This window comes from Carettochelys insculpta, chromosome 7 (genome assembly GCF_033958435.1).
Source record: "Carettochelys insculpta isolate YL-2023 chromosome 7, ASM3395843v1, whole genome shotgun sequence".
NCBI classification, from domain to species: Eukaryota; Metazoa; Chordata; order Testudines; family Carettochelyidae; genus Carettochelys; species Carettochelys insculpta.
The window spans coordinates 2,969,975-2,981,967 of NC_134143.1; the positions used below are offsets into that span (position 1 = coordinate 2,969,975).

Below are 11,993 nucleotides of genomic sequence, written 5' to 3' on the forward strand. Positions count from 1 at the left end.
CTTGTGTCTCTTTTGTTTTTTTTTGTAAAGTTTTTTGTGCTGGGAAACTTGTACAATGTTTACCTAATTCTTTAGTGCCCATTTTTTGGGGGTTCTTTGCTGCTTTCTTTTCCCTGTCAGCTCTTTTACAGGAGGTGCTGTGTGATTTGGTTTTTTTTCAATTTGTGTACATCTTTTCTGTTTTGTTAAAAATTTTGGTGTAGTGAAACACATAAGATTTTTTCCTGGTTTTTGGTGTCTTTTGTTTGTGAGCTTTTCCAGCTGCTTGTGAGTAACAGAAAAAATTCTCTGTATAGTTCATGCACGTTAGCAGTTTGTGTTTCATGTACATATTTTTTCTGGTTTTTGCATTGATTCTAGTTTTTGCAAAATATGCTTGTTATGCTGTGTAGATGATTCAGTGATTTTTTTAAACATTTTATCTGTTGTATAATTTTTGCCTTGCTAATCTGTGAGCTGTGTGTTCTGGAAGAACAGGGTGGTTTGGCAGTTGGCTGATGGCTCTATCAGCCTTAGAGGAGACAAATTGTAAAAGAAACGCGAAGGTTCTCTCTTTTCAGGAGAATGAGGCACTTTCTTGCACAGAGAACATCTGTTATGTAAAAGCGCAGCAAAGACAGAACCATCTGCTTCCCACCTTAGGCAACTCCCCCAGCCTTTTCCAACGTGGGCGTCTTTAACATTTTACATTCTTACAAGGCTGCCCTGACTGCACTTGTGTCAAGGGCCAAAAGGAAAAGCCCCTTTTACCAGCACAGGTTGGATGAGCAGCAGGCTCTTAATCTGGCAGTGCCGGGCTCAAGCCCTTCTCTGGGCAGCTGGCTGTTGATCTGCCTTGTGCTCCTGGAGCCCAAAGAGTCCTGCCTGCAGCTGGAGCAGTGGCCCAGGTCCCAGATTGTGGGGTGATGCCCTAGAAAAGAAAACTCACTAAAAAGTTCCCCCAGTTGGCCATGATCGTACAGTGGTTAGTACTCTGCACTGTGGCTGCAGAAACCTTGGTTCAAATCCAAGTCATGGCAGTAATAGCTGTATGCTTGGCTGGTACTGCTTTTATTTTCCCCTAAAGGGCGGTGAAGCGCTGCAATGCGTTACCTGAAGAGGTGGTGAAATCTCCATCCCTGGAGGTTTTTAAGCCCTGGCTTGACAAAGCCCTGGCTGGGATGATTTAGTTGGGGTTGCTCCTGCTTTGGGGAGGAGGCTGGACTCAATGTTCTCCTGAGGTCCCTTCCAGCCCCAGGATTCTGTGGTTCTAAGCCCATAGCCACAGGAATGGGCCTGGAAAACACAGTGTCTGTCTGGTGGAAGCTTTGTGGGGCCAGGTGCTGAGAAAGCCCCGGGCAGAACGAGGGAGTCCTGGGAGACACAGGATCTGCAGAGGAGCAATAAGGACACAGTCCATGCTGCCAGCTGAGGGTGAGAGGTGTCCAGAGGGCAATGCCAGCCAGCCCCAAAGGGTGAGGGGCAGGTGGAGAGGGCTGGAGCCATTGTTCAGGGCTCTGCTTCCCGCAGCCTGAGTTCAATGTCAGAGACACCTCCTGGGGCTGCCTTACTGAGGCACAGCCCTAAAGCTCTCTGAGCTGCTTCCCTCTCCTGTCCTGCACGAGAGTGAGTGGGGTGACTGGCGCCTGGTGGAGCCAGGTCTTTGGCCCAGCCAGATGGAAGGGTTCAGGCAATCGTTTGGTGTCCTGGAACTTGGCTGTGTGCCCAGAGATCCCTGGAGTCCTGATGCTGGTGTGATCTTGTGAGCCTGGGGCGGCCCTCCCTGGAAATGCCGTGTCTCTCCTGCTGAAGGCTCTGGTGCAGAGAGAAGTGATTTAAACTCCCCACTCGCATGTCCACAGGGCTCTTCTGACCCCAATAGGCCCCCTCCGCCCACCCCTGCAGTGTGGGAAACAAAAGTTTGTGACCAAGAGAAAACAAAGGAACAGGACGGGAGGTGTAACAAGGCAGGTCACAGGCATACAAAGCCTTCAGAAGCCTTCTTCCACGCCGTGCTGGGGAGTTTGCAGGCCTGATATTCCCTCTACAACACACCCCCAGCTGGGGCAGGTCATTCAGTGCTTTTCTCAGAGCTCTGCTTGTAGAAAGGTGACCCCAGAGGGGGGGAGCAGGAACCTGGGATAGATGCAGCCTCCCTATGACCTTCCGGGTGATATGTGGCTTGTGTTTCCTCTGTCCCAGCCACAAGCTGCCCAGCATGGAGCCTGGAAGCCTCAGGGTTATGTGCATGGGCATGGCCAAACCGACCTGCTGAGCCTTCAGCTGGGCCCAGCAGCAGCCAGAGCAGTGACCACCCCCCAGGTCAGCATTTCCCCCAGGCACAGACTCCCCTGACCTCTTACACACACTGGTCACAGACAGCCCCTGAGCAGTGTCTCAGGGCCTGTGCTGCTGTAGTGTCCTGGTTCCAAGATGTGGCTAAAACACAGCCCTCGCTGTGAGCAGGATTTGAACGTGCGCAGGGAAACCCTATTGGATTTCTAGTCCAACGCCTTAACCGCTCGGCCATCACAGCTGTGAGACTATCTCCACCCCCCAGGCCAGAGGCCCTGGTGAATGCTCGGTGGGCCGAGGCTGGTCAGGAACACTGCCAGACAGCTGAGGGGGTTTGCTGCCCTCCCCTTTCCTCAGCCCCGGCCCCGGCAGTGTCCCTGGAAGCTATGTGCTTGGGCGGCTGCTCAGGAGACATGCAGGTGCTGCCTGGCTAATTAGCAGAGCCCCACAGGCAGCAGCCGGTGTTTCTCCTGGAGGTGCACATCTGCCCAGGCCTTGGTGCACAGAGCAAAATGTATTCTACGTCCCCAGGGAGCATTTGAGGGAACTGTGGCCCTGGGGCAGCAGATGGTGGGGGAGGGGGATCATGCTGCCCTGGTGAAAGTTCAATGTAAAATCGGAAAAATCACAGTTTTCTAATTCAGAAAATATTGTTGCAACAAGGTGCAAATAGAAGAACATTTTCATTTACGCTCAGCAGGTTTCCAAAAGCCGGCACCTAGGCACACTTCTCACAGTGGAATCACTTCCTTTGTTATCCTTCCCTCACATCTCTCCCCAGATGGAACTTCTCCCAATGGCCTCCTTTGAATGTCAACGGCAGCATTTCTAGAGATCCCACACGTGGATCCAAACAAAACAAGGATTAAATGGTCAGCCTGGGCTGTGCAGCGACAATGTACATGTGCCAGAGACACCACAGCAACCTCATGTGCAGCCGCTCTCCCGTCAGGGCTGGTTCTCTGTGCAAGGCAGGGCACAAACACCCTCCTGAGCTCCAGCTCTGAAAATGCCTCGGGGAAAAGTCATAGAGTTAAATAAGCAAGAGCCTGAAATTCTGTCTGTAGCCAGTCTCAGCTCAGGGAAACACCACTGCAGAACTATGAACTCTGCCTCCTCCGACAGGTGGACTTTCCCCATTTAGAGACCATCCCCCACTCAATGCAAGGGGCCAGATCCTTGCTGCACCTGGTGCAGCTCTGGGGGAACCCAAAGGAGCATCGATGTCACATTTCCACTTTCCCCTCCTGTGATGGAGTGGGGGATACCTGTGTGTGTGTGTGGCTCACAGAGGGTGTGGGGCTCCTGCTGAGGGTAACCCTCATGACCAGGTAACACCTTTGTACTGCAGACAAAGGAGGAGGTGGAGCCTCAGGGGTTTGAATTGGAACTGGGAGTTGGAAGCAGTGAGTCTGGGCTGGGAGAGAGAGAGAGACAAAGGAGGGGGCCAGGCCCCAGCTCTGGGGGCCCCTCGGGGCCTCCTCTCCCCAACATGGATTGGACTGGCTGTCTCTGCCTGCTGTACTGACTCCTCTGTATGATGCTGTGTCCTGTCGGCTAATAAACCTGCTGTTTTCCTGCTGAGTGAGAGATTCTCCTGCCTGCGGACAGGGTGCAGAGCTTGGGGGACCCCAGAACCCCATCACACTTCCACACCCCGATCCTGCAGAACTGAGAGCAGCACCAGCAATGCTCTCAGGTGCGCTTACCGGTCTCTGATCACTCGAGGCCTCACCGTCAGCGACTCATCAAAGTGCGGCTACACCCGCATCTCTGTGGCTTGCTGTCCTCGCACAGCGCATCAGAGAATGCAGCTCACACGAGCGTTTTCTTCACACGAGTGTTTCCTACAGACTGAGCACTTGGGTCACCACCCAGGAGCAATTCAAATGCCGCCCAGCTGATTAGCAGAGCGCGCCCAGCTGGCAGTGTGTGTGTTCATTGGCGGTGCTGATCCGCACATGCCTCGGTGCCTCGGTGTCTGTCTGTCCCATCCCTCCCCTGGGAAGGGCAGGTCATTTCGACAGGGCTCATTCCCGCCACCACACTCTGCTGTCTCTGCTCATGGCCTCTCGCCTGCAGGCTGCTCTGAACATGCTCACCAAGTGCCAGGTCTTGGGGTAAAGTGAAGACGGGATCCTGAGTGGTGTTGTCCCTCCTGGCTGGGTGCAGACAGCCATGGGGAACTCCAGCTCCATCCAGGTAAGTACCGGCCTGGAAGAGGCCAGGGGTAGCCAATTTTGTGGGGTAGATGTTCATTGTTGGGGTATCACCAATTCCTGGTGCTCTTTTCCTGCTCAGAAAGGTGGGTGTGCGGCTGCTGAGGGAACACACGAGGGAGGCTCTTGGCATCATCATCACCATCATAATCAACCATGGGCTCAGCGCCCGTTGGTGTCCGATGCCTCCCTCACTGTTTCCTTCCATGGCTCCCTGCTGTGTGAGCAGCAGCCCAGGAGAAGGCCCAGCACAGTCACCTCCTGAATGGGTGGGGCTGGGGGAGGTGGCACTTGGCCGGACCAGATAGAAGGCTGTGGCCAGGAGCAAGAGGCTGGCAGGGAGGGTTTTGCCTGGGGTGGGTGAGAGAAGAGGCAGTTCCCTTCATTCTGAGCAGTGCTGGGCGAGATGTGCCGCTCGTATCTCTCTCTTCCAGGGTTACGATCGAAGCAGAGGGAGGGGAGGAGGGAGCTTTGCTCCAGGCCTTGCCCCAGGGCCGTGTCTCAGGGTTTCCCTTTCCGCTCTGCAGAGGCAATGAGTGAAGGGGTTTCAGGGACAGCCCTGGCCCTGGGTGCCCCACCCCTGGGAACCACTGGAACAGCTCCCCTGCTCTGAGCTCGCCAGCACAGCCCAGTGGTTCTGCAAAACAGCTGAGAGGCTGCCAGAAATATTTGGCCAGGCACCAGTGAGTGCTGGTTCCCTCCCCTCCATTTGCCTGGCAGGTGCACGGCCAGGGGAGCCACAGTGCCTTGCTGGGACTTTTCTCCCAACTCATTTGGGTTTTGTCAGTGACAAAGGGACACGGGAGGAGAGTGACCCTTCTTGTCCTGCCCTGCCCCACCTGCAGAGGTTGCCATCTTCCAAGCAGCTGTCACAGACGCCTTTTCCCAAGCTCCAGGCTGCAACTGGATTCTTTCCACCGCTCCTCTCTCATCAGCCTTTTCCGACCCCATCATGGGCTGGGCCTGCCCAGGGGGGTCTCCTCTGCTCCCCTGCCAAGCATAGGAGAACTTTAGGGAATACGTAGAACAAGACACCACTAGGGATTAAACCCCAGATCTCCTCCTTATGCGGTAGATATGGTGATCAGTTAAGCCAGGGCGCCCCTCTCTCAGGAGTGCTCTTTGGTGACTGGAAGTCGCTGTGTTAGCCTGTATCTTAAACCAAACAACAGCCCTATGGCACTTTAAAGACGAGTGAAATAATTGATGAAGTGATGAGCTTTAGTGGGGCTGACCGACATGGGCTGCCCATAGCAACACCTTCCAGCTCCCCAGCACAGACGTAAGGGGAGCGGGAGTTGCAGCCCAGAGGGCACTGAGGATGGGAGGAGTTGTTGGGTTTCTTATGTGCCTTTTTTGCTCCAGATCCTTAGGGGGTGTTTACACAAGGGGCTGCCAGGGGCAGGACATGAGCCCTGCAGGGCAGGGGTGGGTGTGGCAGTGACATCACAAGGGCCTGTTGAAGGACCTTAGCTGATTGTTTAAAGGAGGTGGGGAGGCGGTGACCTCAGACAGTCCAGAACAATAGGGCCATCTCAGAGCCCAGGAGAGGAGAACTGTCTGCCAGCTGGTCAGCCAAGGAACTCCTCGCACCCGGAGATGGCCGGCTTCCCAGTGACCGCCGTGCTGGGCGCAGCAGGCTCAGAGACGGACGGCCTCCTGACGGAGCCCTCTGGACTGAGCTCCCCCTTGGTGCTTGACGTAAAACATCATGGCTGTATTGTCCATGAAGACCCAAACCACTTTACCTGCAAGGTGAGGGTGGAAGATCTCGCACGCCCTGTGAACCACCTGTAACGCTTTGACATTTCTGTGGAGGGGCACCTCCTGCACGGGCCAGCTACCTTCGGTGCACCAGCTGCACCTGCGCATGCAGCAAGCGCACACACATCTCCACTGAATGGACACGAGCAACCGCCTGGAGAAGAACTGATAGCAATAAATAGAAATCAGATGGCAGAATGATAAAGAAAACTCTATGGGCAGCAAATTTAAGGACAATAAGAGGGAGTTATTTAAGCACTTTAGGCTAAAAAAGAATCAGTATTGGTCTATTGCTAGATTGAAATTGAGAAAAACATGAAGTTTTGTGCGTAAGCTTGTCCCTTTCACCAACACAGAATCACAGAACTGAAGGGAACCTCGAGAGGACATCTAGTCCAGTCCCCTGCACTCATGACAGGAGCATCCATTCATTCAATAAAAGCTCTTACTTTGCCCACCTTGTTGCTACTAAGTTTAGACATTTTAAATGCAGCAAATCTGAAAAGATCCAAGAGTTTTAAAGGAGCTACCAAGGAGCCTGCTAAACTATGAATGTTGATTGTGAGTAACTGGAAGAAAGTGAATGTGCTAATGTTTAAACAGGGAAAACAGAATGAACTGGGTAGTTCTAGGCCTGTTTGCCAGAAACTTATTTCAGGAAAAATAATGGAGCTTCTGGTATGGGACTTGATAAAAAATGACAGGAAGATAATGCTAATCATATGGGTTTGTGGAGAACAGCTCCGGTGAAGCTAACCTGAGATTTTCACCAGATTACAAAGCTGGTCGAATAACATCATAGAGTTGATACAATTGACTTATTCTGGTGTAAAGCACTTGCCTTGGCACCACACAACATTTTGATTAAGAACCGAGAATGATCCAATATAAACATAACACACACGACATGGATTAAAAGAACTGTCTCACCAATTGGTTTCAAAATGTAAGTGTAAACAGGGAGTCCTACTCAAGCTGAGGGTGTTTCTCATGAGGCCTTACAGGGACTCTTGACTCACCGCTATGTAACATTTTTAGAAGTGACCTGGAAGGAAACATCAAATTATCACGGACCAAGTTAAGAGAAGACACAAAGGGTGAATCCGCACTAGAAACTAACTTCAGCGTTAACTTCCAAGTTAGGCACGACTTCGAAGTAGGCAGCAGAGAGTCTACACACATTTGCCCTTTGGGAGCTAACGTCGAAGTCTTTACTCCATTCCTGGGGATGGAGAAGTGCCCAGCTTCGCAGTCTGGTGTGTGTCCATACTCAACTTCATGGTTATTTTTGTAGTGTAGACACAGGCAAAGACTGCGGGAGCAGTAAACAATGAAGGGGACAGACAGGTCACTAACCCAAACCAATCTGGACACCTTGATGAACAAAGTGCAATCAAATATGTGTTTCTGTACAGCCCAATTTAAGGTCACACATATAGGAACAAAGGAAGGACCATTCTGACAGGGTGGGAAACTTACTGGCAGTGTGGGGCTCGGGCAGCTCAGGCTAGAGGGTGGGTGGCTGGCCCCAGCAGGGTGGGGCTTGGGCAGCCAATGGCTCGGGTGGCTTGGCCTGGAAGGCTGCCTACCCTGCTTGATGGCTCATCCTTTACCGCCTGCTATCTTGTTCGCCCATTGGGAAAACAAGGGGAACAGCTGAAGGCTCAGCAGGTCGGTTTGGCCATGTCCATGCACATAACCCTGAGGTTTCCACACGCTGGGCAGCTTGTGGCTGGGACAGAGGAAACACAAGCCACATGGCACCATGAAGGTCAGAGGGAGGCAGCACCTTTCCCAGGTTACTGCTCCTCCCCTCTGGGGTCACCTTTCTACAAGCAGAGCTCTGAGAAAAGCACTGAATGACCCGCCCCAGCTGGGGGTGTGCTGCAGAGGGACTTTCAGGACTGCAAACTCCCCAGCACGGCATGGATGAAGGCTTCTGAAGGCTTTGTATACCTGTGACCTGCCTTGTAACACCTCCCGTCCTGTTCCTTTGTTTTCTCTTGGTCACAAACTTTTGTTTCCCACACTGCAGGGGTGGGCGGCAGGGGGCCTATTGGGGTCAGAAGAGCACTGTGTACATGCGAGTGGGGACTTTAAATCATTCTCACTGCACCAGAGCCTTCAGCAGGAGAGATACGGCATTTACAGGGAGGGCTGCCCCAGGCTCACAAGATCACACCAGCATCAGGACTCCAGGGATCTCTGGGCACACTGCCAAGTTCCAGTGCACCAAACGATTGCCTGAACCCTTCCATCTGGCTGGGCCAAAGACCTGGCTCCACCAGGCGCCAGTCACCCCACTCACTCTCGTGCAGGACAGGAGAGGGAAGCAGCTCAGAGAGCTTTAGGGCTGTGCCTCAGTAAGGCAGCCCCAGGAGGTGCCTCTGACATTGAACTCAGACTGAGGGAAGCAAAGCCCTGAACAATGGCTCCAGCCCTCCCCACCTGCCCCTCACCCTTTGGGGCTGGCTGGCATTGCCCTCTGGGCACCTCTCACCCTCAGCTGGCAGCATGGACTGTGTCCTTATTGCTTCTCTGCAGATCCTGTGTCTCCCAGGACTCCCTCTCTCTGCCCGGGGCTTTCTCAGCACCTGGCCCCACAAAGCTTCCACCAGACAGACACTGTGTTTTCCAGGCCCATTCCTGTGGCTATGGGCTTAGACCCACAGAATCCTGGGGCTGGAAGGGACCTCAGGAGACCACTGAGTCCAGCCTCCTCCTCAAAGCAGGAGCAACCCCAACTAAATCATCCCAGCCAGGGCTTTGTCAAGCCAGGGCTTAAAAACCTCCAGGGATGGAGATTTCACCACCTCTTCAGGTAACACATTGCAGGGCTTCACCGTCCTTTTGGGGAAAGCAAAAGCAGTACCAGCCATCTATTACCACTGCCACGACTTGGATTTGAACCAAGGTTTCTGCAGCCACAGTGCAGAGTACTAACCACTGCACGATCATGGCCAGCTGCGGAAACTTTCTAGTGAGCTTTTCTTTCTAGGGCATCACCCCACAATCTGAGACCTGGGCCACTGCTCCAGCTGCAGGCAGGACTCTTTGGGCTCCAGGGGCACAAAGCAAATTAACAGCCAGCTGCCCACAGACGGGCTTGAGCCCGGCACTGCCAGATAAAGAGCCTGATGGTCATCCAACTCGTGCTGGTAAAAGGGGCTTTTCCTTTTGGCCCTTGACACAAGTGCCGTCAGGGCAGCATTAGAGGAATGTACAATATTAAAGAAGCCCACATTAGAAAAGGCTGGGGGAGTTGCCTCAGGTGGGAAGCAGATGGTTCTGTCTTTTGCTGCACTTCTACATAACACACGTTCTCTGTGCTAGAAAGTGCCTCATTCTTCTGGAAAGAAAGAACCCTCAGGCTTTTTACAATGTGTCTCCTGTGATGCAAATACAGCCCTCAGCTGACTACCTATTCTCCCTGCTCCTCCAGAATACAGTAACCCACAGCTGAAAAGGGCAAAAATTATACAACACACAAAAAGTTTAACAAAATCACAGCATCATCCACACAGCACAGCAAGTACATTTGAAAGAAAAGGGTGTTAAATAACAAGAAACATTCAAAAAAATACACATAAAACTCAAACTATTAACACACATCAACCACAAACTGGATAAAAATTCTCACATGTTTTTCTGCATAGACAGCTTAAAAAACAAAGAAACAAAAAATATACAAACAGGGAAGAGGTTACACACCAAACCGGCTGAAGGACCTGGAGCGGAGGGAAAGCAAGTTCTTCTCACATCACAGTGATGACACAGACAACCCACAAAGCCTCCCCTTTGTGCAGCCCATTGCCCAGAGGTGCTTCCAGCCGAATTTCAGCACCAGAACCAGAGGCTCCAGGAGCAAAGGCAGCTCGTGGATGAGGGACTCTGGACACACCACGCAATGCATTTTGGGTATGCAAAGGAGCATCACTGACTCTGCCCCAGAGAGCAGAGGAGCCGGGGTCTCCCAGCTGTGGCGGCTGCCCCTAGAACAGGGGTGATGACAGTTTTTATGCTGTGCCCCCTTTTTGGCCCTGCACTAAGCTGGTCCCCACAACCTGTGGGAGAACCATAGGAAGGGATGCTGGCCTGTGTCTGGCTGTGTCGATCAGTCTATTGCTGTTGGGGCAGACTGCCAAAAGAGCACCCTGTGACATGTGGCTGCTTCCTTGCAAACCAAGGGCCTGGTCTTTTCAAAGAGCGGCTCACAATCTCCTTTCGCTTGGGGCGTGTGGACCCTCGCTTTCGAAAGCTGATCTGTCAGAAGGTGGCTTTGGAAAGTTTGCCTTTTGACATCACACTGTGGTGTAGACTCAGCCAGCCACGGAGAAAAGGGTAGAAAAGCAGAACCAGGTCCCCACGTGAAGATTGCAGCATAATGTAACAAAGGAAATGTGTGTGTACATCAAAAAAGGATAAAATTCTTTTAACAACTAAGAAACAGAAACTTTTAAACACCATTTTCACTCTGTCTTCTCCTGAACATTTCGGCTATGTCTACACGTGCCCCAAACTTCGAAATGGCCATGCAAATGGTCATTTCGAAGTTTACTAATGAAGCGCTGAAATGCATATTCAGCGCTTCATTAGCATGCGGGCGGCAGCGGCGCTTCGAAATTGACGAGCCTTGCAGCCGCGCTGCGCGTCCAGACGGGGCTCCTTTTCGAAAGGGCCCCGCCTACTTCGAAGTCCCCTTATTCCCATGAGCTCATGGGAATAAGGGGACTTCGAAGAAGGTGGCGTCCTTTCGAAAAGGAGCCCCGTCGGGACGCGCCGCGGGGCTGCAAGGCTCGTCAATTTCGAAGCGCCGCTGCCGCCCGCATGCTAATGAAGCGCTGAATATGCATTTCAGCGCTTTATTAGTAAACTTCGAAATGACCATTTGCATGGCCATTTCGAAGTTTGGGGCACGTGTAGACACAGGGGTAGCTGAGGCCATGTAGTGCTGAAATCACAGGGTTCTGCCTTAGGGTGGTCCCAAGCAGTGCAGTTAGGAGTGATGATGGTGACTGGCACGCAGGAGTGACAGCAAGGGGTGGGCAGCTGGTAGGAGAAGCGGCGGTGGATGAGTGTGGGCTGTGGCTGGTGGCAGCAAGGGGAGGCTGCAGACAAGTGGACAGCTAGTACTGCCCTGGTGATGTATCTGCGGGCTCTGGGTTTGGGACTGCACTGCAGAAGGTAAACCCTGTAACTGTGTGTGGGGTAAAGGGCCAAGAGCCCCAGCAAGAGACTGGGTTCTACTGCATATGGGGATGGGATCTGGGTGAAGGGGGTTTGTCTCTTCTTTGCTTAGATACACTACATCTGTCGCTGTCACCTTGGGGTAGGTTATGGTCATTAAACAAGCCATTTCTATCTCAGACTCTGTGCTTGCAAGGGCGGGGAGAACCACCTTACAGGCACCCAACATGGGGGTGAAATTGTCCCAGGCCACTGGGTGGGGGCTCGAGCCGGTTGGTTGTAACCTTGACAGGAAAACCCCACAAGACTTGAACCCGGCCCTTCTGGCAGGCATCTGGCATTAATAGAAGGGTTACACATAGAACAAGACACCACTAGGGATTAAACCCCAGATCTCCTCCTTATGCGGTAGATATGGTAATCAGTTAAGCCAGGGCGCCCCTCTCTCAGTGCTCTTTGGTGACTGGAAGTCTCTGTGTTAGTCTGTATCTTAAACCAAACAACAGCCCTATGGCACTTTAAAGACTAGTGAAATTGATGAAGTGATGA

General features: G+C 52.5%; 3 non-coding genes across 3 annotated transcripts; 1 reads left to right on the forward strand and 2 right to left on the reverse strand.

Annotated features, from left to right (window-relative positions):
- The first annotated feature begins 947 nt into the window (after nt 1–947).
- TRNAH-GUG (transfer RNA histidin (anticodon GUG)) lies at nt 948–1,019 on the forward strand. The gene has a single exon. It is a non-coding gene; the product is annotated as a tRNA-His (tRNA).
- Nucleotides 1,020–2,433: 1,414 nt separating this feature from the next.
- TRNAS-AGA (transfer RNA serine (anticodon AGA)) lies at nt 2,434–2,515 on the reverse strand. The gene has a single exon. It is a non-coding gene; the product is annotated as a tRNA-Ser (tRNA).
- A 6,631-nt stretch (nt 2,516–9,146) lies between these two features.
- TRNAH-GUG (transfer RNA histidin (anticodon GUG)) lies at nt 9,147–9,218 on the reverse strand. Its single transcript has one exon. It is a non-coding gene; the product is annotated as a tRNA-His (tRNA).
- Nucleotides 9,219–11,993: the final 2,775 nt, after the last annotated feature.